At 40.9% G+C, this 25,068-nt stretch overlaps 1 long non-coding RNA gene across 3 annotated transcripts in view; it reads left to right on the top strand.

Annotated features, from left to right (window-relative positions):
* The window catches only part of LOC111094248, a 37,270-nt gene that overhangs the window by 8,641 nt on the left and 3,561 nt on the right, over positions 1-25,068 (top strand). Inside the window, exons 3-7 of one of the 3 annotated variants that reach the window (XR_005384741.1) lie at positions 7,587-7,669; positions 16,824-16,949; positions 17,191-17,388; positions 18,812-18,951; positions 24,754-24,845. This is a non-coding gene — a long non-coding RNA (uncharacterized LOC111094248). Of the gene's footprint in view, positions 1-7,586; positions 7,670-16,823; positions 16,950-17,190; positions 17,389-18,811; positions 18,952-24,753; positions 25,009-25,068 lie in introns of all 3 variants that reach the window. The other 2 variants (XR_005384739.1, XR_005384740.1) reach the window with 2 other exon arrangements.

Raw genomic sequence — 25,068 nt, 5'->3', positions numbered from 1 at the left:
TTATTTATTCATGAGAGACACAGAGAGAGAGGCAGAGACACAGGCAGAAGGAGAAGCAAGCCCAATGAGGGACTTGATCCCAGGATCCTGGGATCACACTGGGATCACAACCAGAGCCAAAGGCAGACCTCAACCACCGAGCCACCCAGGTGCTCTAAAATAATTCTTATGGATGTGTATTTATGGATGTTTCTCAGGGGTAATGAACTCCTGAAGGTTAGGAAATTTTCATTTCCACCTGACCATGCATCACCGTCTCACTGTGTCAGGCACACAGTAAGTGCTCAAAGCATGTTTGCTCAATAACCCAGTGAATGGTGTCTGGAAATTAAACTCCTTCCTAGAGGACAAAGATGCACTTCCATGAGAGGTCTGGACTCTGAAGATTATTCTATTACAGTTTTCTTTCCTTGAACATTTCTTGAACCATGTAAACTTCTCAGGAATTATGGGGACAGTGTGTCATTAAAATGTAAAAGCTCTATTAGGATTCTTAAAACCCCCAGTCACCAGACCTTCTAGACTAGTGATGTCCAATGGAAATATAATGGCAATCCACTTAATGAAATACAAATTTTCTAAGAGCCACATTAAAAAAGATGAAACGGGTGAAATTACTTTCAATTCAATATTAATATTTTATTTCACTCGATACATCTGAAATTTTATTATTTCAACATATAATCAACTTAAAAATCGTTAGTGAGGCACTTCACATTCTTTTTTTCCTTGTTGCCTTAAGTCTTTAAAATTTGGTGTGTGTTTTACACGTCCAGTACATCTCCGCTCCCACCAGCAAAGGGAGCGGAGATGTACTGGACGTGTAAAACACACAATGCAAAGGCTCACAGCCACGTGTGGTAGCAGCTACCCCATTAGATGGTGCAGCTCCAGACCTGTCTCACAGCCCTTTTGACCTGTGCCTTCCTGGCACTGATACATTTCCAGGTGGGCTGCAGGGGGCAGCAACAGGCAATGACTGGATGTGCCATGAGTGGTCACTTCATGACTTGACTTGTCCTTTCTCCCCATTGGAAGCCATGGCTAGAAATGGGATCTTGTTCAGATTAGAACAAAAAGCTCATGAGACGCACCAGCCTTTCTATTGTCCATACTGACCACATTTGTATTCCTTAGGCTAATTGTTCCCTTGCTGCTTTTCCTTGTTTTCAGCCCAATCTAGCTGCTGATGACAAGTATGGTTTGGACTAGAGTAGCAACGGTAGAGTTGATGGGCTTATTGACACCAGATATAAGAAAAAGAGAGGAGCCAAGGATGATTCCTGGGTGTTTTCTTTGCTCAACCATGTCAGATGGTGGGATTGACAATCCCCTAGAGAGGAGAGTGTGGCTAGAGAAGCAGGTATTACTAATTGCAGAGCCTTGGAATAGTCCACCGCTACAGGCAGAGAAGAGTAGAGGGAGCCAACAACAGAGGCCGAGGGGAGGAGCAGCCTTAGAGTTAGAGATCAACCATGGGGTAAGGGTGGGGGTGGAGGTGGGGGTTCGTGGGAGGGTGGGGACACATGGTCCCAGAAGTGGAGAAAAACTACCTCCAAAAGGCTGGCATCAACAGTTTCTGGAGGTCAAGTAAGACAGTGTGGATACAAAAATGCGAAACACATGAAGTGGATTGAGAACACAGGCTCCGGCAGTGAGCAGAGCAGAATCAGGATAGTCTGAGGACAGGGTAGCAGATCACATTGCTCCAACAGGCCAACTAAGCCAACGCTGGAAGAAGGAAAAAAACAAAGCTACATGCACACCTTGAGGGCTTCTATGTCCCTCATTAGCCCAGGAAAAGCTACCCCTCCACGGAGTTTTCCTTATACACAGAAAAGGGCCAGTAACACTTCCAATCCCCAAGGGATTGTAAAAGTTGAAGTGTGCAGTGGTTTGAGCCAATCTAAATTTAGCATAACCTGAGGCCTTGACTTAGGAAATTTATTTATAGAAATTCTTGCTAATATAATTGACCTAAATGTTCTTCAGTAGAGAATTGGTCAAATAAATTATGAGACATTCAAATAATGCAATAGCAAGCACTCATTAAAAAGAACAAGTGAGAGCTGTACATATTGACCTATAAAAACACTCAAGATTCATTTCTAAGTGGAGAAAGCAAGGTTTGTAACAGTGTAAAAAGTATGCTCACTTTTGTGGTTAAAAAAAGAGGGTTATAGGGGCACCTGGGTGGCTAAGTTGGTTAGGCATCCGACTCTTGATTTTGGCTCAGGTCATGATCTCAGAGCTCCACCGGGCATGGAGCCTGCTTGAGGTTCTCTCACCCTCCCTCTGCCCCACCTCCCCAGGCTCCTGTGCATGTGCATGCACATGCTCTCTCTCTCTTAAAAAAAAAAAGTTCTATACATATTATGTATCTACATAAATGTACCCTCTGTGTGCACAGGAATTTTCTGGAAGGATAAGAAAGAAGCTATTAATAGCATTTGCCTCTGGAGGAGAAACCAGAAGGGAATTTGGAACGAGAGGGACATGTAATCTTTAGTATCACTCAATTTCTTTTGGCTAGGTGCAGGAATTATTATTTTTTAAGTCAAAATAACAGTTTAAAGTGTTCTGAACAATATTTTACTTACACTGTTTAAATTACAGGATTTAATAGTCCTGTAAGTCCAAAGCCCAAGAGACTTTGGAAAAAGGACAGCATTTCTTTGCAACCAGTGTACCATATTCATTCAACCACTCTTCCAAATTTCAAATTTGGTGGCACTGGAAGACTGCAGTGACTAAGGGTCCACTTCCTCTATATCAAAGCTTTTCTTCTTAGCAACTGTACTTAGAGTCCAGAAATCAAGCTCATTGGTGGCTGACATGAAGGCGCTGCTGTGGCCCTGGACTTCACGGAATCTGAAAGATCCAAAAAGCTGGACAAATGTGAAAAGCAAGACCTGGACTAGTCACGGACTCACCTCTAGGGTCTTTCATCGGTTTCTTAGCACCACCTGCATGCCTTGCTTCCCTCCAGGTGACACCCACAATCAGGCCCAGGGAGACACCAGAAGGCTGTCTATTGGGAAGGAGACAATGCTTCTCGTTCTGGAGCTCCCAATGACACCGATGTGAAGAGGCATGGCATCAGGCACAATGAAGAAGATGAAGGAGAAAGGGATCCCCGTGTACTTTGGAGAGATAAGAGAAACTTCCACAGGCAAGCCTCCCAAGGCTCTGTTTGAGGACTGTCTGCTACAGGAGTTCAGAGGTGGTAGAGACCATATGTAATCTGTGCGATTAGCAAAGATGGAATTTGAATGGGGTCTTAATATTATTGTAAGGGGTGATTTTCAGCCCCCAGTTTCTTGCTGCTTTGCCATCTTCCATCCCTTGGAGCCGAAGCAATCTGTCTCTTAAAGAAGGGCAGAACCTAGCCCTTGTAGAAAAGACAGTATTTCTTCCTATTTCAGATCCCAGAGTCGTGAGGCTTTTGTCTGTGAGAGCCAAGCTTTGCTGAAGTAAGGAAGAGTCAGTGGACTTCAGGGACCCAAAGTTAGAGGAGTAGAGTTTTGACAATTAGCCATAGGGAATGGGGGGGGGGCAGTTCTTGAAACCCTGGGAGGAGAAAAGCTGCTCCAAGGACAGGGGGTGTCGGCTGTGGGGATGAAAGAAGCGTTTAGGAGATACAGGCCTGGGGTTAAAGCACTAATTACACATGTGAGAAAGCACCTGTGTCTTCGAGCCCTCGGCTTGAGAGAGCGCCAAATGATAGAACCCGAGGTCACTGTAGGGGGCTTGGGGCTTTCTGTTGAAGTCTAGGGAGGAGGCATCTTGTGGGTCCCTAAGCCAACAAGCACCGCTGTGGGAGAACATGGCCAGTAGATGCACTTCGCTAGAGAGGGTCTGAGTGGGAGATCCTCACAGGCTGCATGTGGAGATTCAGAAGTCCCCCCGGGAGCTCTTGGGGAGCATGGGAGGCCAGAGATACTGGAAGGATCAGAGAGATCCCGGAGTTAAAAAGAAAAGCTGGCAGACCTTGCCGACAGAGGCTTCAGCGGCAACCTCACAACTTTTGGCTGAAGATGCCACTGAACAGTTCCCGGCAGGGAGGAACATGGCGAGTGTGGTACTTTGGTTTCATAGCTGGGTTAGCTTAGGAAGCAAGGACTCAAAAAGCTGAGTGTTTACATAAAACAACAGCACCCACGGCCAGAAGGTCATCTTTAACGGAATGGCAAAATGGTGCTGCTCCAAGGGAAACCAGAAATTTCTTGTAGGGAACTGTATTTTAAGTGCTTTTGTTTGTATATTGGTTTTCACCTGGATTTGAGGAGAGAGAACAGCAATGGCTTTCTGCATCCGGAAGCTGTTCCGTGACCACGGCAGGTCTCCACCCTGCCCACCTGGGGGTCAGTCACCTTTGGTGATGATCACCTGGCTCTGCGGGGTTGCTCAGAGTCCACGGCTACTCATAACTAATAACATTTCTCATCCTGAAATGATAAAGCTCCCCACGTCTTTAACATTCGGTACCATCCAGTATGGCCAGAATGCAAAACAAAAGCCAGAAATTACAGTTAATAAACCCAGGGGAGCTGGTTATTGTTCTTTGTTCTTAAATTTGTTGAACTGGAAATACAGTGTGAACTGAATTCTTCAAGTAAATAATAAATCCAGTTTGCTGCTGAGAACAAATTCGAGTAGACTCTATTGTTGAACTTTTTTTTTTTTAAGATTGTATTTATTGGGATCCCTGGGTGGCGCAGCGGTTTGGCGCCTGCCTTTGGCCCAGGGCGCGATCCTGGAGACCTGGGATCAAATCCCACGTCAGGCTCCCCGTGCATGGAGCCTGCTTCTCCCTCTGCCTGTGTCTCTGCCTCTCTCTCTCTCTCTCCCTGTGTGAGTGACTATCATAAATAAATAAAAATTAAAAAAAATAAGATTGTATTTATTTGAGAGAGAATGAACAGGGGGAGAGGCAGAGGGAGAGGGAGAAGCAGGCTCCCTGCTGAGCAGATTGCCCAACGTAGAGCTCAATCTCAGGACCTTGGGATCATGACCTGGGCTGAAGGCAGACGCTTAACTGATTGAGCCACCCAGGAGCCCCTACTGTTGAACTTCTTTTGACTCATCCTGAATAACCTTTCCTTTGGCCTCCATTTCTAGACACTGGCTAAAAATCATACTTAGTAGAGAGCCTAATGTACTCATCTCCACCATTTCTTATGAGAGGAGTATGTTTTGATAGCCCAGCTAAGAAAATAGAACAGAGTGCTTCATCCCTGCTTCCTCCAACATTAGAATGGTATTGTGTCTATCTAAAAAGATCATCCAGCCGTGAAGATGCAAATGAAAAAGAGCAGTGCCAATCTAGATGCCTTTCAACTCTGTATTAAGTGTTCACCAATACACGTGCATCCCATGCTTCTTTTAAATTTCATTTATAGAGAAGAAACACTTACACCATTATACATTATGCATTGTATCTCTGATGGACAGTAAAGAAGATTATAGTAGATTTACTGCCCTTGGTGTATTTTTTTTTCTCCCTCATTGGCTAGGAGCTCAGATAGCCAAATAGGGCCAGCAAGAGCCAGCCACATCAGCTCATACAATTTTAAAAGCATTTTGGCTGAACAGTAAGTCGAAATCCCCTTCTAATGAATTTCTGTCCTAAAAATTATCTTCCATGTCAGGAAAGATACCACAAGGAACAAGCATCTTCTTTCTCTGATTTGCATTGTGGAAAGAAAAGGAAAATAGCACAGATGCATTCGGTATTGTACAAAGAGCATATATGGGCATTTCAATCCCTAATATCACACTAGTTTCTGATGCTAATGTAAAATATGTTCTTTTTGCATTTATAATCATGATGAGCAGATGGCGAAGACGGTTTAAAGTAGTACAGTATGTCTATTAAAATAATGTATGCTGTTAGTGAGTCTTCCCTAAAACTGGAGTTTAATTGCTTATAAACACATACGTTAGAAAGAATCAGGATTCTAAGAACCATTTGCTTTGCTAGGACAATAGTTAGAGTTCTCTATAACAGGCTTTGGCCTCAAGACTTTTTGTGGCAGCAGATGCTTTGCTCTCTCTCTCTCAAAGAGGCTTAATTGAAAAAAAAAAAAAGAAAACATCAGTAGTGGCACAAAAGGACCTTGGTTTCTTAAAACAAAGGAATCCTTCTTAAAATTAACCTAAAATAGGGAAATTAAAGGAAATGTTGGCTGGGGGGAGAACAGGTATGGAAAAAAGGAGGTATCAAGCTTCCTCTTTCTTTTTTCTCTTTTCACCACCTTGTCTCAAGCAAACCATCAACAATAGCATTTTGTCATGTTCAGTGATGAATATTGATTGTACCGTTGCTGCTTTCTGGAAGGAAAACTGTCAGATGGGAGAGCTTCCCCTGCTGAATTTCCAGGGGCTGCTGAGCTGCTGGGGCGCGGGGGAGGGGGGAGCGGGCAGGGCATAAGCCATCCGCACCAGCCGCCAGGCCTCCCTGGGAAGGCAGTGCTCCCCAGGAAGGATGTGTGATCAGGGAAGCAAACGACAAAGTCGGGAGGATCACAATCCACCCCGAACACCAGTGAAAGGAAACGGATACTGTTTGCAAACAGGAGGAGGAGAAAAGGGAGGAGGCGGCAATAGAGAAAGGCAGGCGGAGAGCCAAGGGCCCTAAAAAGGCAGCAAGTTTTAGAAAACACTCATTTGACTAATTTGCCCAATATAATAAAGAAAGGATGGTTTGATTTTCAAATACAGAAGTGGTGATTGATTAGGTGGGCATTATATTTGGAGCATGTGGGATGAATAATGGTTGTGAATGGATATGGAAAATATCTCACCAAGAAGGAAAAAAAAAATCCATAAGTCATACAAGGCAGAGCACAAAAATACCAACATACCAACATTCAGAGAGAGTTTAAATAATAACAGACTGAATCTTGGAAGCACTCCAAAGAAACAGGGAACAGAAAGAGAGCTACACGCAGCATAATGGTTTCTAGACAATAGGCATTGAGAGAGGGTCTGCACATGCTTGTGAATGTGGTATTAGCTCTTTAATTGCTGTAATTACCCAAGTTTAAGGTCAAATCACCTGTGTATTGCTGATAAAATGAATGATTTCTTCTAAAATAGTGGAAGTAGCACTTAAATTGCCCAGGATGTTATAGGAATGGGTAATCCATGGGAGTGAGATACTGCGGAATTATCCCCATTTTGTACAACATCTCTGATAAAGAATGGCACGGAATCCCACCACATCTGCAGTAGTCAGAGACCCCGGGGAATACATTCCAATGCATGAGTTCCCTCTTTGGTCGAAAAGGGCTCCTCTCACTACTTAAGAAATGCCTCCCGGCAGTTTAAGAATTTACCTTGTAATAGGTAAGATGCAGCGAGGCCCAGAAATTTGAACTCTTAGTTTTGTGAGCTTTGACCAGTCATCAAATTGCAGCCTGAATCAAAAAAAGACTGGGTGCGGAAGATTTGCACGACACCTGTACTTGGAATGTTTCTGAATGATGAAATTCCAGAAAGTGTTATTTAAGTGGTGAGGTGAAAGATTTCACTTTTTCTTGTCGGGACTAACTAAAAACTTCTGTGATTTAATTTTTCATCAGCATGAATTCCAAATTGTTGAGAACCAATACTTGAAGCGTCTGATCCAAAAACTCCAGGAAAAAGCTCTCCTGTTGTCCTTCAGGTAGGACCTAGCTAGATCTCAAGCAATATGGATGCAGCTCAGACATCTATATTTTTCAAGTACTTCATGGGTGATTGTGATGTACATCATCAGGCTTGAGAACCATTGCTGTAGGTAGGGGGCAGTCTTTAATGGTTTAAGGGCTTGTGGGATCCGTATTTTTTCAACAGATCACTGGTTACTACATAGTGGATCAATTTGAGGTGAAGCAAGACTGGTGTTAGGGAGGGCTGTTGGGATACCACTGTAATCATCCATGGGACAGGTGATGGGTTCTGAACCAGGGCGGTGGAAGCTGGAAAGGGAGACAGAGCTTAGGAGTAGGGAGGCTGACTCAATACGTATTTAGAAGGCAAAATCAGCCCTACTCTGTGATTGAATGTGGAGGGTAGACTAGCAAAGAAGTCTAAAATAACTCAGATTTGTACGCTGAGTGACTGGTTGCATTGGTGAAGCTTTTATCTAAATACATTTTAACAGCAACTCTCTGACACCAGTGGGTATTCTATAGTTCGATTCAATTCCAGCACAATTCAGAATTAAAGCAGACCCCACAACTTAAAGGCTCAGTCCCAAAAGACTGCTTCGCTCAGCCCCCAGGTGACCCACACTTCTGTTGGGCTTGGCTACAAATTCAGGGGTTCCCACAACCTGACTTTATGTTCAGTAGGGTGCTAAAATGACTCACAGAACTCACTGAAACTCATTATACTTAACCATGACCATTTTATTGTAAGGATGCAAATAAATGACCAGATGAAGAGATGCATGGGGTATCTGGAAGGGTCTGAGTATAGGAGCCTCCGTCTCTCTAGAGTGGGTTACAACACCTTCCTGATAAGTCGATATGTTCACCAACCAGGAACTTCCTTGGCTTCCTCATTTCAGAGTTTTTCTGGGTGTCTGGGATTTCCCTGCAGGCATGTTGGTTAAATGACTGGCCACTCAATCTCCAGCCCCACTCCTCTCTAGAGATGGAGAGTACTGAAATCCCAGTCCTCTAATCCGTTGCGTAGTCTTTCTGGTACAGCCAGCCCATTTCTTGAAATTATCCAAGGGCCCCCATGACTCACCCTGTTAGCACAAACTCAGGAACAGTTGAAAGAGGCTTGTTATGAGGGACAAAGATGCTCCTATCACTCAAGAAATTTCAGAGGTTTTCTTTTTAGGTTTTTGTTTAAATTCCAGTTAGTTAACATATACTGTAATATTAATTTCAGGTGTATGATATACTAATTCAACACTTCCATACATCACCCAATGCCCATCACAAGTGCATCCTTAATCCCCATCACCTATTTCACCTTCCCCCGCAGTGCTGTTAACCATCTGTTTGTTCTCTATAGTTAAGAGTCTGTTTCTTGGTTTGTCTCTCTTTTTTTCCCCTTTGCTCATTTGTTTTGTTTCTTAGATTCCACATATGAATGAAATCATATGGTATTTGTCTTTCTCTGACTGACTTATTTTGCTTAGCATTATACCCTCTAGCTGCATCCATGTTCTTGCAAATGGCAGGATTTCATTCTCTTTGATGGCTGGGTAATATTCCACTACACACACACACACACGTGTGAGTGTGTGTGTGTGTGTGTGTGTATAGTAGATCCATATATATATATGGATATGGATATCCACTATGTATTATATGTGTATGTATCCATATATCTATTGATGGACATTGGGTTTCTTTCCATAATTTTGCTATTGTCGATAACACTGCCATAAACATGCATGTGCCCCTTTGATTCAGTATTTTTGTATCCTTTGGGTAAATCTGCAGTAATACAATTGCTATCGTAGGGTAGTTCTATTTTTAACTTTTTGTGGAAACTCCATACTGTTTTCCACAGTGGCTGTACCAGTTTGCGTTCCTACCAACGGTGTAAGAAGGTCTCTGCATCCTTGCCAATATCTGTGCTGTTGATTTTAGTCATTCTGATGTGTGTGACATGATAGCTCATTGTGGTTTTGATTTGCAAGGAAAATTCCAAGGATTTTGGAAGCTCTGTGCCAGGAACTGGGGCAAAGACCAAATATAAATTTTTTTATTGTATCACACTAAGAAATAATAAATTAAGTTTGCTAAGGAACATAGCTAGTTCCATTTTACCACGATGAGCTTAAGGATTACTTGAGTGAAGCTTAAGCCTAGCAGGCACTTAGGAGAAACTCAGGAAGGAGGTCAGTCACAACTGGAGGCAGAAATTCAGAAATCATTGTTTGGATGAAATACTCTCTATCATGAACTATGGTGAAAAGAAAAAAAGGCTTCAAGTTAAGCTGTGCCCAACAAAATGCAAGATGAAGAGATAAAGCTTGTAGCCTACCACTCCTTACACATGGTAATATAAATTTTGTGCTCTACACCAAGGGTCAGAAAACTTTTTCTGGGAAAGGACAGGCAGTAAATATCTTACGCTTTGCACAACATAGAGTCCAGAGCAACTACTTAACTCCACCATTATCATGAAAAAGCAGCCAAAGAAAATAAGCAATCAAATGTGCACGGCTATGTTTTAATCAAACTTTGTAGACACTGAATTCGAATTTCTTATAATGTTTTATGTGCCACAAAATATTCTTCCTCTGATTTTTTTTCAACCATTAAAATTAGTAGGAACCATTCTTGGCTTGTAGGCTATTAAAAAGCAGGCAGGAGGCCAATTTGGCCCTCAGGCTACAGTCTGCCAACCTTGTTCTAAACCAGTAGGCTTGGGCAGCCCCAGTGGCTCAGCGGTTTAGCGCTGCCTTCAACCCAGGGTATGATCCTGGAGACTATGGATCGAGTCCCACGTCGGGCTCCCTTGCATGGAGCCTGCTTCTCCCTCTGCCTGTGTCTCTGCCTCTCTTTCTCTGTGTCTCTCATGAATAAATAAATAAAATCTTTAAATAAATAAATAAATAAATAAATAAATAAATAAATAAATAAATAAATAAATAAATAAATCAACAGGCTTGTGTTACTTCCTGAAGAGGAAAACTAAATGTGAGGACCCAAGGGCAAGGTGTTGGTGCACAGCGGAGGAGCATGGTAGTCCCCTTGCTGATGGACCAGAACTGACCCGGGGAAATGTGGAGAGTCTCCTGTTCAAAGGGGTGTTGCATCTGAATTGGTGTTTGTATCTCTCAGAGCTGAAGCCAGACACAACCCTTCAGTTTGTGAACAATTCTAGATACAGCTCTTCAGCCCAGGAGCAAATTTCCTCTTGGCTTTTTGCCATGACACTTTTGTGGATTCCTCCTACCTGCTGGATGCCCTTTCTTGCTCCCTTTGCCAATTCCTGTCTGTTCCCCCTTCTGATACTAAGCTGATCAGCTGTCAGTGCTTGCTTCTCTTTTTTTTTTTTTTTTTTTTTTTTTTTGCTTCTCTTTATCTACACTCATTTCCTAGTTGGTTTTATCCAGTCCTGTGAGTTGAAACATCTTCCAGATTCTGATGGCCACCAAATCTCTATCTTCAGTCCTGATCTAACCCAGAACTCTGCATGCGCATGTCTAGTAGCATTCTTCACCTTTCTCCATCTCAGAGATAAACAGGTAAACTGTAGGACCGTTCACCCACTGGCTTAACCCCAAACACTGGCTTTCTTTCATCTCATATCCGGGCCATTGAGAAGTCCTGTTAAACCAATTTCTAGATCTCTCCATCTTCCCCACTTCCTTCCCTCCCCTCCACCCCAAAATACAGGCCACATATGCCTCATGTGGACTGCAGCAGTGTCTCCAAACCACTCTTCCCTCCAAAATTAGCTCCAATGACTTAAAAAAAAAGTAATCAGTAGATCATGACAGTATCATACAGAATAATTTCACTGCCCTGAAAATCTCTGTACTCCAATCCCATTCCTCCCTGGCTCTCCGAAATCCCTGGCAGCCACTGATCTTTTTCCTGTCTCTATAGTTTTGCCTCTTCCAGAATGTCATATAGGTGGAATCATACAGTAGGTAGTCTTTTCAGATTGGCTTCCTTTACTTAGTTATATGCATCTAAGTTTCCTCCATGTGTTTTTTTTTTAATTTTTAATTTATTTATGATAGTCACAGAGAGAGAGAGAGAGAGAGAGAGAGAGGCAGAGACACAGGCAGAGGGAGAAGCAGGCTCCATGCACCGGGAGCCCGACGTGGGATTCGATCCCGGGTCTCCAGGATCACGCCCTGGGCCAAAGGCAGGCGCTAAACCGCTGCGCCACCCAGGGATCCCATCCTTCATGTGTTTTTGTGACTTGATAGTTCATTCCTTTTTATTACCAAATATTATTCCATTGTACCACGGTTGATTTATCTATTCACCTGTTGAAGGACATCTTTGTTGCATCCACATTCCAGTGGCTTTTTAACATAGAAGCCAGAACATATCACACTATCCAACTACCCTGACTCTGACTTTTAATGCCCTAGTAATTTGGCCCTTGCTTGCCCTTCTTAGCTTCTCCTCCTCACTGTGCTGCTTCACTTTGTCATTCTTTCTATTCCTGCCTTAGCACCTTTGTACCACTGCTTCCTCCACTGGGATGTTGTTCCTTTGATTATCCACATGGGCCACTTCTTCACAATTCCGATCTCAGCTCACTTTTCTCATCCTCAGAGAGGCAGAGAGGTTCTCTCTGACCCTAATCCAAAGTTACCATTCAGTTGCCCCCATCACAATATCTCACTTTTAATTCTTTCCTTACCATTTAACTCTACTTGATATTTTCCTTTTCATTTATTTATAGTCTTTCTTCTCTCAATAAGAGCACAGACTCCCTCTGTCTTATTCCCGGATATAAACCCAACACCTAAAACCATACTGACGAATCAACACTTTATTAAATGCTTCTCATTTCTAGAAGTCAGTTGCACCCGCTTCTTTACAATACTAAAGGGGAAATCAACTTTTGGAAATGTAATTTTCCCAGACTATGTATTTTTTATTTGCATCATGAAATTCTTCTCTTGGTTTCTATTCTTAGTCAAGTTCTTACCTTCCAAGGCCCTCTAAAACTGTTCCTGAGTCTCTTAGATCTTTGCTAACATGACGAAGCTGTAGGTTTAAGTGGCAGAGCCAAAGTGGTAGGGCAGGGATAAGGACACTAACTAGGTGCTGCCCAAAGAGAGGGAGAGGAAACAGCAAACGGACAATCAACCAAAAATATCAAGTAAGAGCTGGTTTGGTGAAAAGTTCTGAAAGCAATTCAAAAGGTAAAGTCTTACAACTGTCTTGAATAAGTAAAACAACCTCTGAATAAGTGTTCAGCTTTTATACCCATACATTTTATTCGATTTTTAGATAAAGCTGTTAAAGGGGGAAAAAATCAGTGCTTAAAGGATAGTTGTAGTCTTTGATCTTAAGAAAAGGTATACAACTTATGACTTTTAACTCTGTGGGTTTAGAATCAAACTTGGCATTGTAGGTCTTTATATTCCCTTCCAGCTGTAAGGTTCTACAGTTCTGTATATGGCCATCATTCAAGCCATCTTTCCTTTGTGAAAATGTGGTAATAGATCAAAGGATAAAATATCCAGTGAACATTTGGATTAGGTCATATACAGTCAAGTTGTCTTATATTCCCTGATCAGCCTTCAGGTGGAGGAATAAGAATCAGAGTGGTCAACAACTTAATTATCAAAAGGCTTGCGGGTGGGAGGTAGCTATAGATTAAAGCCACTTTAATGCAGGGGTCCCTGATTTACAGAGGCAACTCCTCAGAGAGGTGAACAGATTTATACATGAGCATTAATTTATTGCAAGCCATGGCCAGCATCTGAACCCAAGACCTCAGGCTTCCCATCCAGTGCCCTACCTACCTCATTTCAGCTGTCTCTCTGCTGGTACTTTAGGTCACTAAGTTTTGGGATAATTTGTCACTCAGCATTAGATTACTGGAACACACTCATTGAGGGCAATTCTTTAAAAAAAAAAAAAAGACAGAGGGAGAGAAAAAGGAAAGAAGGAGGGACATGAAAAAGATGATTATAATAAACACCTATATGTGTTTTACAAAAAGGACCCCCAAAGGTCCTCCCATCTCCCATCAATCCCTTTAAAGACAATTAGAAGAATAGAAGAAAGGGCTCTCCCCCTAAAGAATCCTTTCCATATTAATTGCCTTGATGGAGCTCTTCTTTTGTTTTCTGCTTTGCTACTGGAAAAACAAACAGGAATTATGAAGGTAGACATTTGGTAGTGTGTTCTGAGCTCTGTGATAATATCCGGTGACTGGCTACTGTATGATTTTGTTAATTGAACCACTGCATATATTATTTATTTATTATCTAAAGTTTTTATTTATTTATTTATTTATTTATTTATTTATTTATTTATTTGAGAGAGAGAGCACACATGCACAAACAGAGGGAGGGGCTAAAGGAGAGGGAAAGGGAGAAACACTCCCCACTGAGCAGGAAGCCCAACATGGGGCTCGATCCCAGGACCCTGAGATCATGCCCTGAGCCAAAGGCAGACACTATACCGACTGAGACACCCAGGGGCCCCAAGCCCCTGCATAAATTTTAGAAAGCTTCTCGGTATCTAGCCATATCATATATATGGCTTATTGAATATCATAGTTGAAGTCATTTTTGGAAAGCCTGGACATAGGGTCTTTGAATGGGAATGTTACACCACTATTTATAAGTCAAGTCAGAGATGACTCACATCATTTCAACTCATAGTACCATTTTCCAGGAACAGAAATACAAGGACTTTCAACTATAGAATATTCCTAATTCTGACACTATACGTAACTCATTAACCCTTTTGGGAGTGACTTGGGAGATCACTGTACCTTTTATAAGTCCCAATTAGCATTGCTTTCCTGACACAGAGAATTATCAATTAATTCAAACTTTAGGGAGGGATGTTTGAATGGAAAATCAAGGCTTTTAGTCTGCTTCTTAAAAGCTCTCTATATTTTTTTGTTTCAGTAACCATATGATAAAAATATCATTAAACCACTTGGTTTTGTAGAATTTTCTCATCCTCATCGAGATATTCACAATGTCACTAGACTAAGATGAGTTTTTGAGGCCCCTGATAACTAGATATCGCCGATGGAAAAAATCAGTAAATGAATTTTTCCCTTTTACTAAAGAAAGCAATTTACCGGAGTGCCTGGATGGCTCAGTCAGTAGAGAATGAGACTCTTGATCTCAACAAGCCCTACGGTGGGTGTAGAGATTACTTTGAAAAAGAAAAATCTTTAAAAAAAAAAGGAAAGAAAGAAAGCAACTTGCCAAAAACACTGTCATTATGAGAATTCACTGCTGGAGGATTTATTTGTTGATTGAAGGGGTGGGGGGAGTTTTCTTTCTTCACATCTTTCTCTTCATCTTTGGCTCTTGGTAAATTTTGTCAATTAAAACCTGTCAGTAGTTCTTTCTGGAACTGACTTGGCCAAGTCTTTAGACAGTATCAGCTTATCCACTTCATTATCACTAAACATGCTAATATTTCTCCCCAAGACTGTAATATTCTCTTATGAATGTTACAACGAATTTCTTTCCTACGTTGGCTATATTTTAAAAGTGCTTCGCTTAAAAATTCATTGCATTTCATTAAGGTACCGAATGCTATGCGTAACTTTCTATAAAAATTTGTGAAGTGTTAAGTACTGTTTTCTTACCTGTAACTCACATTATCTTTTCTAAAAACCAAGAGCATCATTTCTTTACCTTGTAGATAAAGCACTTTGCTCTTTTTTTCTCAATAAAACTTTCAGGCACTGCAGTTTTACCCACTTCTTCCCTTTCAGGATTTGTTAACTGCTCTTGAGGCACTGAAAGCTTTTTCCTTTCTATTTTACTTCCCGGTACTCAGATACGAAATAGAAGCTCTTTTACCTTCTTCTCTTCCACTTCAATCAGAATGATGGGCGTGCTTACTCTGCCTTGCTCTACTCCTTTGGCGTGGGTGACAGCTAATTTCTTGCTTTTATCCAGAACTGCACCATAGGAACCTGGTGCTTTTTACTGCAACTCCCAACTCCTTTACGACTTTCAGGGGTCCCCAGATGAGTACCTCTTTCAAATGCCAACAAAAATGCTGCTCAACCCCCTAATTAGATGGAAAGCACACCACCATGTCTCATTCAGAGGAAATGTATATGATTAGGATCCATCACACTGATCAAAATGACTTTACTTGTCTCAGATAAACTCACAATAGCCTAAGTGATCATGGGAATTTGCCACATTACATAACGAAGAACTCTTCTTTGGAGAATTTAAAAGAAATTTTTGTTTTTACTTTCTTTTTTTTTTAAAGAAAATTTTAAAGGTGGATTTGTGCCTTAGAATCTATATACTGTTGACACTTCATCTACAAATATACATGATAACAGTGTCTGGTTAATTAATAAAACACTTTTATGGTGGTATAATTAGAGGGTTGGAAGGTGGAAAATCCTGAATTTCTTTTTTTGGTTTGTTTTAGGTAACTGTGATTCACATGAATGAGAAGTTATCCCATTCTAATAATTAATCATTGGTATACAGGCTGTAACCTTAAAAAAAAAAAAAACAATTCCGAATTGTAAAGCAAGAAGAAAAAAAAGGGCGGGGGCGGGGTGGAGAGGCTTCCAGTGAAACATGGCGAATTGTAACAGTTTTAACTTGCATTTGTCTCCTCTTCCTCCCCAAAAGTCCCCAGAATGACAATAAAGTATTAATATATGAGGACAGAGAGGAGAGAAGAGGAGACCAAAGAGGAACAGAGACTTCAGGAGGTTATTTGAAAGATGAAACCTATGTGGGAGAGACAGGAGCCAACTTTGCAGAGCTGAGGAAGTAGCAGGTGGGAGTGCTGCAGAGTGAGGTCTAGACACCCCAAGCCTGCCCAGGTTCCACCAAGCTCACAGGACAGTTCAGGTTCGTCTCGCAGAAGCTGAACAATAGAGCTTCAGAATGGGCTCCCAAGGATCAGTGGCAGGTAGGAGTGAGGCCATCCTTCACACAGAGAGATGAATTGTGGGACACAGTCCCTGTTCCCCAAAAGCCAGCAGCCAAGTCTCTGAAGCAGGAGACTGGAGGACTCTTCTCTTAACAAAGCTAAACAGCTGTTTATTTGCCAAAATACCAATCAAACAAGAAAGAATAGTGTAGTGGTTTATTTGAGCTGATATAATAAAATACCGTAAACTGATGGCTTAAGCAACAAAAATGTATTTTCTCATAGTTCTGAAGACCAGAAGTCCAAGATCAAGATGTCAGCAATACTGGTGTCCGGTGTGAGCCCTCTCCTTGGTTGCAGATGCCTGCCATCTCTCTGTGTACTCTCTGTGCGCAGAGGAAGCAGGGGCAGGTGAGTTTTCTTCTGTCTCACTTCTAGGGACACTAATCCTATTGGATTAGGGCCCAACCTCTATGACTTCAATGAACTCAACTTTAATTGCTTTCTTACCCACATACAGGTATACTAGGGGTTGGGGCTTCAATATATGAATCTGGTGGGAGGACACACACATTTAGTCCATCAAAGATAGCCTAGAGACTATTTCAAATGTGCAGACTTAAATGCTTAATCCATGATACTCCTGCCTTAGGGAGCTGCTAAGGGACATATCCCTTTGGCTTGGAATCCAGAAAACAGGGACATGGGACTGGAGATGTTCCAGGATAACTGATGTGTACCAAGTTAAAGAACACCAGTCCACTTTGGAGCTGGAAGGAAAACCGTAAGAAAACTAGGAACCTCTATTATCTCTATGAACTACATTATTAACAAAAAGTTTAATTAAAAGGTAAGATAAATGTAGTGTATCATTTGGTTCAGCAATGATATTCTGCATATAGTCATAATAATGGAAATATTGACTCTTGATTTAAGCAAAAATTGTGATACAACTGTATATTTGCAGCGGAGTGAGGGGAGGTGGGGAGGGTGCTGTGTGTGGATGGCCACAGTGGTGTAATAAAGCCAGGTCCTCAATCACCATCATAGGAAGTCAAAAGAGAACGTCTCTTCTAAATCAATTTATTTCACAAATACTTATATGTCAGTATCAGGCACTTTTCTAAGGCTTAGTTCATACGAGATCAGCACTATTGTTATCCTTATTTTATAGAATAAGAAACAGACACAGAGAGGTTAAGTAGTTCACTCAAGATCATGTAGCTAGTTTGTTCAGAGTTAGGATTCTAAAACAGGCAGTCTGGTTCAAGAGTGCTGTGCTCTTAGCATAGTAAAATGGATAAATGAAGACATAGCAGTATAAGCATTTCATTTAGAAATATGGAGGTAAATTCTGGAAGAAATAGTTAAGAGTTGAATGTGTTCGGCTCTGAGAAATAAGACTAGAAGTAGGGATAGGTTGGGCAAGGGATCAGAGTTTTTATTATAAGATTTTTTAAAACTTTGATTTTTGGGGTGCCCTGGGTGACTGGGTCAGTAAGCATCTGACTCTTGATTTTGGCTCAAGTCATGATATCAGGGTTGTGAGATTGAGCCCCACATTCAGCTCCACTCTGGATATGGAGCCTGCTTAAGATTCTCTCTTTCTCCTCCCTCTACCCATCCCTACCTTGCTCTTTCTCTCTTTCTGTCTCTAAATACAACAACAAACTATTTGCTTTTAAAAAACTATTTGCATGTATTTTTAAAAGAATAATGTTATTTTTTAAAAAAAGAAAAGAGAAAGAAAAGAAAAATACCAGCTTTTTTTACCATTGCCTCTTCTTCATCCCTTCTCCCCACAACCATAATTGTTCCTGAATCCTACTATAACTTGACCAGATGGAGTCTGAGCTCCTGGCTCTGCATGAGCCTTCCTGCTTCTCCAGCCTTGTCTTACCCATGCCCTGTGTCAGAGTCTATACTCTAATTATGTTAAAATATTGATAATTCCCTGCACACCTCCTGCTGTTCTGGCCCTCTGTGTCCTATCTCTTGCATTCCTCTTGATCTGAAATTCTCTGATAAGCATAACAGTTTGCCCAAAGGCCCAACTGGACTGCAGCATTGGCCATTTACTCTGGGTTTCACACCTCTCTGAACCCTAATTATAATGAAATTGTTTACATCTCCCCCAATTACTGTGAGGCTCTCAAGGCCAAAGGCTCTTTTGTTTATATTGTGCCCTGGATCCTAGAACAGTGTCAGACCCATAGCAGGTCCTCAATAAACATTTGTCTTTGTATTTTTACCTTCCTTTACATGGAATTTAGGACACCCTCATGTTGTGCAGTCCAGGTAAATTTCTCAAGAAGCTCTGTCAGGTTGGAGAGCCAGTCCAGGTTTACTTTGGCCAGCTCATCTGAGTTCTTTCTGTAATGGTGAGCATAAAAACTGGACAGTGCTACAGAAGGTAAGTCTTAAAGTCCATCCAAAGAAAGATCCCATTTCCATTAGCACAGAGAGACATAAATGGAAAGATGTAGAGGCTCTCTTTCATGTCTACCTCAAATGTCAGGGAACATAATATCATGAAATGCCAAGGTTTCAAAGGATCTCAAAATTCATCTGTTCCAACTCAAAATGCAATTAGAGCAGTACAGAGACAAAGAGCATAACTTATACTCCCCAACACAGGTGTCTAACTTCTCACTCAACTTCTCTTCTTTGAACTCTTACAGAAAGCACAAAGTCAGTATGTCCAAAATTCAACTCCTGATGTCCCCACTAGGGTGTTTCTCTTGTACTATTTCCTGTTTCCGTGAATGACACCACCATGAACCCAGCTGCAGACACAAGAAACCAGCACCACCCTAGACCAAGTTCATCATCTCTTTCCAGGATCATCGCAATGACCTTTTAACTGGTCTTCTATGGACACTGAGCCACACTCCATACAAATAGTTTCTTCACAGGCATAATTGAACACATTTCACATTCACATTTAAAATCTTCCAGTGGCTTTCAGTGCTCCTGAATAAAGACTAAATTTTTAACATGGCTTAGAAAATTTTACATGGTCTAGCCATTCAGGTATCTCTAGCTTCATCCTGTACTGTGGCCCCTTCAGTCTCTGCCCAGCTACATTGTCCACCTCTCAGTCCCTTTTACTATTCATCATCTAGTGAACAGTGTGCTTTCAGTAAAGAAATCTTGAATGTATGATATCATACAGATGTGGGCTCAAAACCTAGTATGTTTTTGAACACAGAAACCTCCCTAAACCTGTTTCCTTATCTACAGTGTAGAGACAAAAATAGCACCTACTTATGGGTTCTTATCAGGATTCAACAAGATAAGGACAATAAAGAACTTATCATACTGTCTGGCATAAAGTAAGAACCCTTAATTTTTTTGCTATCTAATATTCTGCAGAACCCCATCCAAATATTCTATTTTCATTAGTAACTAGTCATGCAAGTCATTTATTAATTAATTGAAACCTTTAAAAACTTAAAATGTTCAGTCTGTGCAAGTTCTTGGGGATAATAAATTTTATGACTTTATTACCCTAAGTGCAGAGTAGTCAAGTAATGCCAGAGGTGTGCTGGAGCTGGTCTGTCCCAGCCCAGAAGAGCTAACTGTTAAATTTTCAGGAATTTTGTGAACCAGTTGTTAAATATGGATTTTATTAAAAACTAGACTATATAAACTTACAACCGAAAAAAATTATATTAAAAGCAATAGTAATAAAGGTAATAAATACTCAAAATGCATCACTTCCCAATTATCTTGCTACATTTTACTATTATCTATACTCTTTATGACTGTTGTATCTATATAGTAAAAATACTAGACAATGGAGGACTACACATCTTTTCCCAACTCTGTATTCAGTGATGTCACATTGGGAGCTTGAAACTGGCCACGCTGGGAGTATTTACACCATGGAAATCAGCAACCATTATAAAAGAAACCTTCTCCCCACTGCCCCCAAAAGCTGGTTTTTAAACATTCACTAGCACGTCAGTGTGTAATGTCCAATTATGTAGACATCAGACACAGATGAAGACCTCAACATAAATGACAATGACCTCTCAGCAAAGTCAAGAGCTCTCATAAAGCCCTTTAACTAAAGATCATTTCATTTACTCTATTATGAATCCATTCCTTCCTTAGAGGATATACTGACCTTAAGTTTACATACAATTCTTGTTAGTTTGGCTACCAGGTTTGTTAGTCTATAAAATAAATGAGATAGGCACATTGCTATGAGGGAGACATGACAGCTAAGATCTTGGCAGCAAACAGTATAATAGCAAAGGAGGACAAATAAAAACAATGAAAACATAAGAATGAATAAAGTCTAATAGTGGGAGGTCATTAGGATAGGAGAGCCACTTTAAGAGTCACTGTAATACAGCATAGATTAAGAGTTAACAATCTTGGATGTAACAAAGAACCTTCAAGAAAAGGTTTGCTGTTTTCCATACACTGTTGAAGAAAATAGAATAGTGTGTAATATGCATTTTAAATATCTAAAAATGCATTTCAACAAATGGGGCTGAAGAAACTGGATATGAACATGTAGAAGAGTTAATTTGGAACCTTAGCTTACAGAGTGCATTAACAAATTGACTCAAGATGGTTCAAAGACCTAAACATAAGAACTAAAACTATAAAACTCTCAGAAGAAAACATAGGAGGAAAGATGCATGACATCTTGGATATAATACCAAAAACACAGGCAACAACAGTAAAAAAAATTTAAAAGATACATCGGTCTTCAACAAAATTAAAAACATTTGTGCATCAAAGGACACCATGAAGAAAGTGAACAGGCAACCCATGGATGAAAGAAAATATTTGTAAACCATAGATCTGGTAAGGGATTAATACCCCAAATATATACTAAATGCCTACAACTCACAACAACAAATATAAACAACTCAATTTAAAAATGGGCAAAGAACTTGAACAGGCATTTTTCCAAAGAAAATACACAAACATCCAATAAGCACTGGAAAAGATGCTCAACATCACTACATCACTAATCACTAGAGGAACGCAAATCAAAACCACAATGATACACCATTTTATGCCCATAGAATGGCTATTATCAAAAAACTAGGAAATAACAAGTATTGGCAAGGATGTAGAGAAATTGGAACCCTTGTGCATTATTGGTGAGAATGTAAAATGGTACAGCCACTAAGAAAAGCAGCATGGCAGTTTCTCAAAAAATTAGCATAGAATTACTATATGATCCAGCAATTCCACTTCTAGGTATAGAATCAAAAATACTGGAAGCAAGGACCCAAATAAATATTCATACACCCATAACCATAGCAATATTATTCATAATAGTCAAAAGGTAAAAACAGCCCAAATGTCCATAGACAGATGAATGGATAAGGAAAATGTGGTACATGTGTACAAGGGAACATCATTCAGCCTTTTAAAAAGGAATGAAATTCTGAGACATGCTATACCATGGATAAGCCTTGAAAACATGCCAAGCGGAAGAAGACAGACATAGCAAGACAAATATTCTATGATTCCACCGCCACAGAATAGTTAAATCCATAGAGACAGGAAGTAGAATAAGGATTTCCAGGGCCTGGGGGGTGGGCAGGAATGGGAAGGGAATTCTTAAACAGTAACTGGGTCTAGAGTTTTGGTTTAAAATGATGAAAAGTTCTGGAGATGGAAAGTCATGATAGTCATACAACATGGTGAATATACACTGAATTGCACACCTAAAAATTATTAAAATGGTACATATCATGTTATGTATATTTTACCACAACAAAAAGTGCTTTATAAGCATACGAATCTAAAACTGGGTAACTCTATTCAAAATGTGCGACTTACAGTGTGTGAGCTCCAGATCTCCCAAATCGTACCTTATATGAAACATCTTAGTCTCTGGTAGGAACGATACACGAGATGTAAGGTTTGTTATGAACATATCGTGAGATGTCAAAAATTGACATCCTCTATTGCTGTAATTTAAACACGTGGTCAGTATAAAAATTAATACAGTCCTTGTGTCTGTGGCAGGAGAGAGAGAAAGCACACACTGGAACTGGAAGCAAGGACAGGGGGTGGCTCATCTCAGGAAAGGTGAAAAAAGAAAGAAAGAAAGAAGATAAAAGAAGGCAAAAGTGTCCTTAACCATAACAAAAGATGTGAACTACAGTAGGACAGGAAACAAAAATGATCACGGGGTGGGTCTAAATACTGCTGGCTCTTGCACTTGTTTCCATTGTATACCACTTTGGGCCTGCAAATAACGCATTCCTGCACACCTCACTCTGCACCACCCATCCGTGTCCTTTTTGCCCACTGGCACTTCCCCCGTTAGAGTCCTTCCCCTCCCTCATTGCCACTGATAGTACAGAAAAGAAGATTCTAGGAGATTCTTCTTGACTTTTTGTATTTCAATAACCTCAATACTGAAGGGAACACGCACACACACGCACACACACGCACACACAAATGAAGGTTTTTGCCACAATATTTAAAAGTTTAAGATGAGGGGTCACCCTCCCCCACCTCCTACCCAAACCACATGGAAACCAGAAAGGCTTTGCCCAGGCTGTGTTGAGGGAGCAAAGGTGGTAAGGTAGGGAAGTGTTGGGAAGGGACCACAGATGAGAGGGGAGTTCATAGCAGCCCTGAGCCAGGGACGGCATGGTGGGTTTAGGGCAAACAGGCTCTCTGATGATTTTCTAGTTTTGTGGGGGTGGGTAGGAGAAACCCCTACACTGAGAATAGACACCCAAGGTTAAATTTCTGCCACTTTGGTAGAATAGTGATGTAAAACAGACCTAAGTTATAGAAAAATCAAGAAAGGGGCATCTGGGTGGTTCACTTGGTTAAGCGGTTAAGCATCTGTCTGCCTTTGGCTCAGGTCATGATCTCAGGGTCTTTGGATAGAGCCCAGCATTAGGCTCCTGCTCAGTGGGGAGCCTGCTTCTCCCTCTCCCTTTACCCCCTGCTCATGCCCTCTTGTTCACTCTATCTCAAAAAAGTAAATAGAAAAAGAAAGAAAGAAAGAAAGAAAGAAAGAAAGAAAGAAAGAAAGAAAGAAAGAAAGAGAAAGAAAGAAAGAAAGAAAAAAGAAAGAAAGAAAGAAAGAAAGAAAGAAGAAAGAAAGAAAGAAAGAAAGAAAGAAAGAAAGAAAGAAAGAAAGAAAGAAAGAAGAAAGAAAGAAAAGAAAGAGAAGGAAAGATCAAGAAAGCTATGTTTTTTTCCACAAGCCAGTTTGTATACTAAGATTGGCACTTACTACATAGTTTTGGGGAGCCCAGGAAAACAAGAAAATGGTCCAGGAAAGCACATCAAGTGAGAAGGTTAGTGGGGTTGGCGGAAACTCTTTATGACTTAGTGACCAAGAAGTAGAAACATCTACAAAGGAAATATAGACCCAGAAAGGCAGGAGAGAGGAATGACCTGGAAAACAAGGCCCTGCACTTCATCGAGAGGTCTTGATAATCTGGTGGTGCCAAAGTCATCAACGTGCTATCACTTTCCTGGCCTTAGACTGTAATCCTCTTCTCTGACTCACCTGGTTAAAGTCCAGCCCTGTGCTCTCTGCCTGGAAATCCAAGCCCACTGATTTCCATTTTGAGTTCCCCGGTCTGTGTGACATAAAGGCACCCCCAGGGCTTTCTAGGTCACTGCTCACTTGTCTCCTAAGTGCCTCTCCACTTGGTCCATGACAGTTCTGGTTGGCTGTGTGTCTGCCTCTTTGTCACAATCTCACCTCTTTCATATCCCCGAGTCCCTGCCATGCTGTGACCTTACCTCTTCCTTTCAACCTGTCTTCAGGATTAGGATCAATACCTGCTGCTTGGCTTTTATTCAAGTGATGGATAGCTTTGGAAACTCTTATCTGGGCTGGTTTGCTGTCTCCATCTGATACTTCAAACTGACCTTCAGCCTAGGAGTCTTAAAAAAAATGTCCATGTTTTAAGGAAAGATGGATGATCCTCTCTGTTTTAAACAAGAAGGAAAATCTTTTGATCAGAATGGAAGCAATGGAGGAATTTGGTTCTGTTTTGTTTCAAGAAGTCTTTGAAAACCTGTGAATAGGTTATCCTTCTTTCCTTTAATTACGTTTGTGTCCCAAATTCAGTAAAGAACTGGCTAGGGGAAGAGAAGATCAGTAGCAGTAGCATCCCGGGTCTCAAACTAGGGCTGTACACAGAACTTCTAAACATCTTTTTTGAAAATTTCTCACCAGATTATTTTCTGCTTGTTCTTCTAGGCTCAAGAAATACAGAGACATCAAGAAATAGCTGAGATTTCATCTAGACACTCAAATTAGACTCCCACAGTGAAATTAAAGCTTTCCTCAAGGTTGCTCATCCTTATAGATCCTCGGAAGCTTTGTACTTGGGCTTTGAGCTCAAGCAGGAAAAGAGATGCCACAGATTTCACCCAGAAATGGTCTTTTTCACTCCATCTCCAGGAGGTGGCTTTGTCTGTTGCTCCCTCAACTCACCGGATGACTCAATCACAAGTGTGTCTTTCAAAAGCTGCCCATTTGATTTAAATTGTGAAACACTTAGCAGAGACCTAA

The sequence above is a fragment of the Canis lupus genome, chromosome 36, assembly GCF_011100685.1.
Source record: "Canis lupus familiaris isolate Mischka breed German Shepherd chromosome 36, alternate assembly UU_Cfam_GSD_1.0, whole genome shotgun sequence".
NCBI classification, from domain to species: Eukaryota; Metazoa; Chordata; class Mammalia; order Carnivora; family Canidae; genus Canis; species Canis lupus.
The sequence above is the reverse complement of the archived record's forward strand: the minus strand, read 5'-3'. Positions and strand labels throughout refer to the sequence as shown.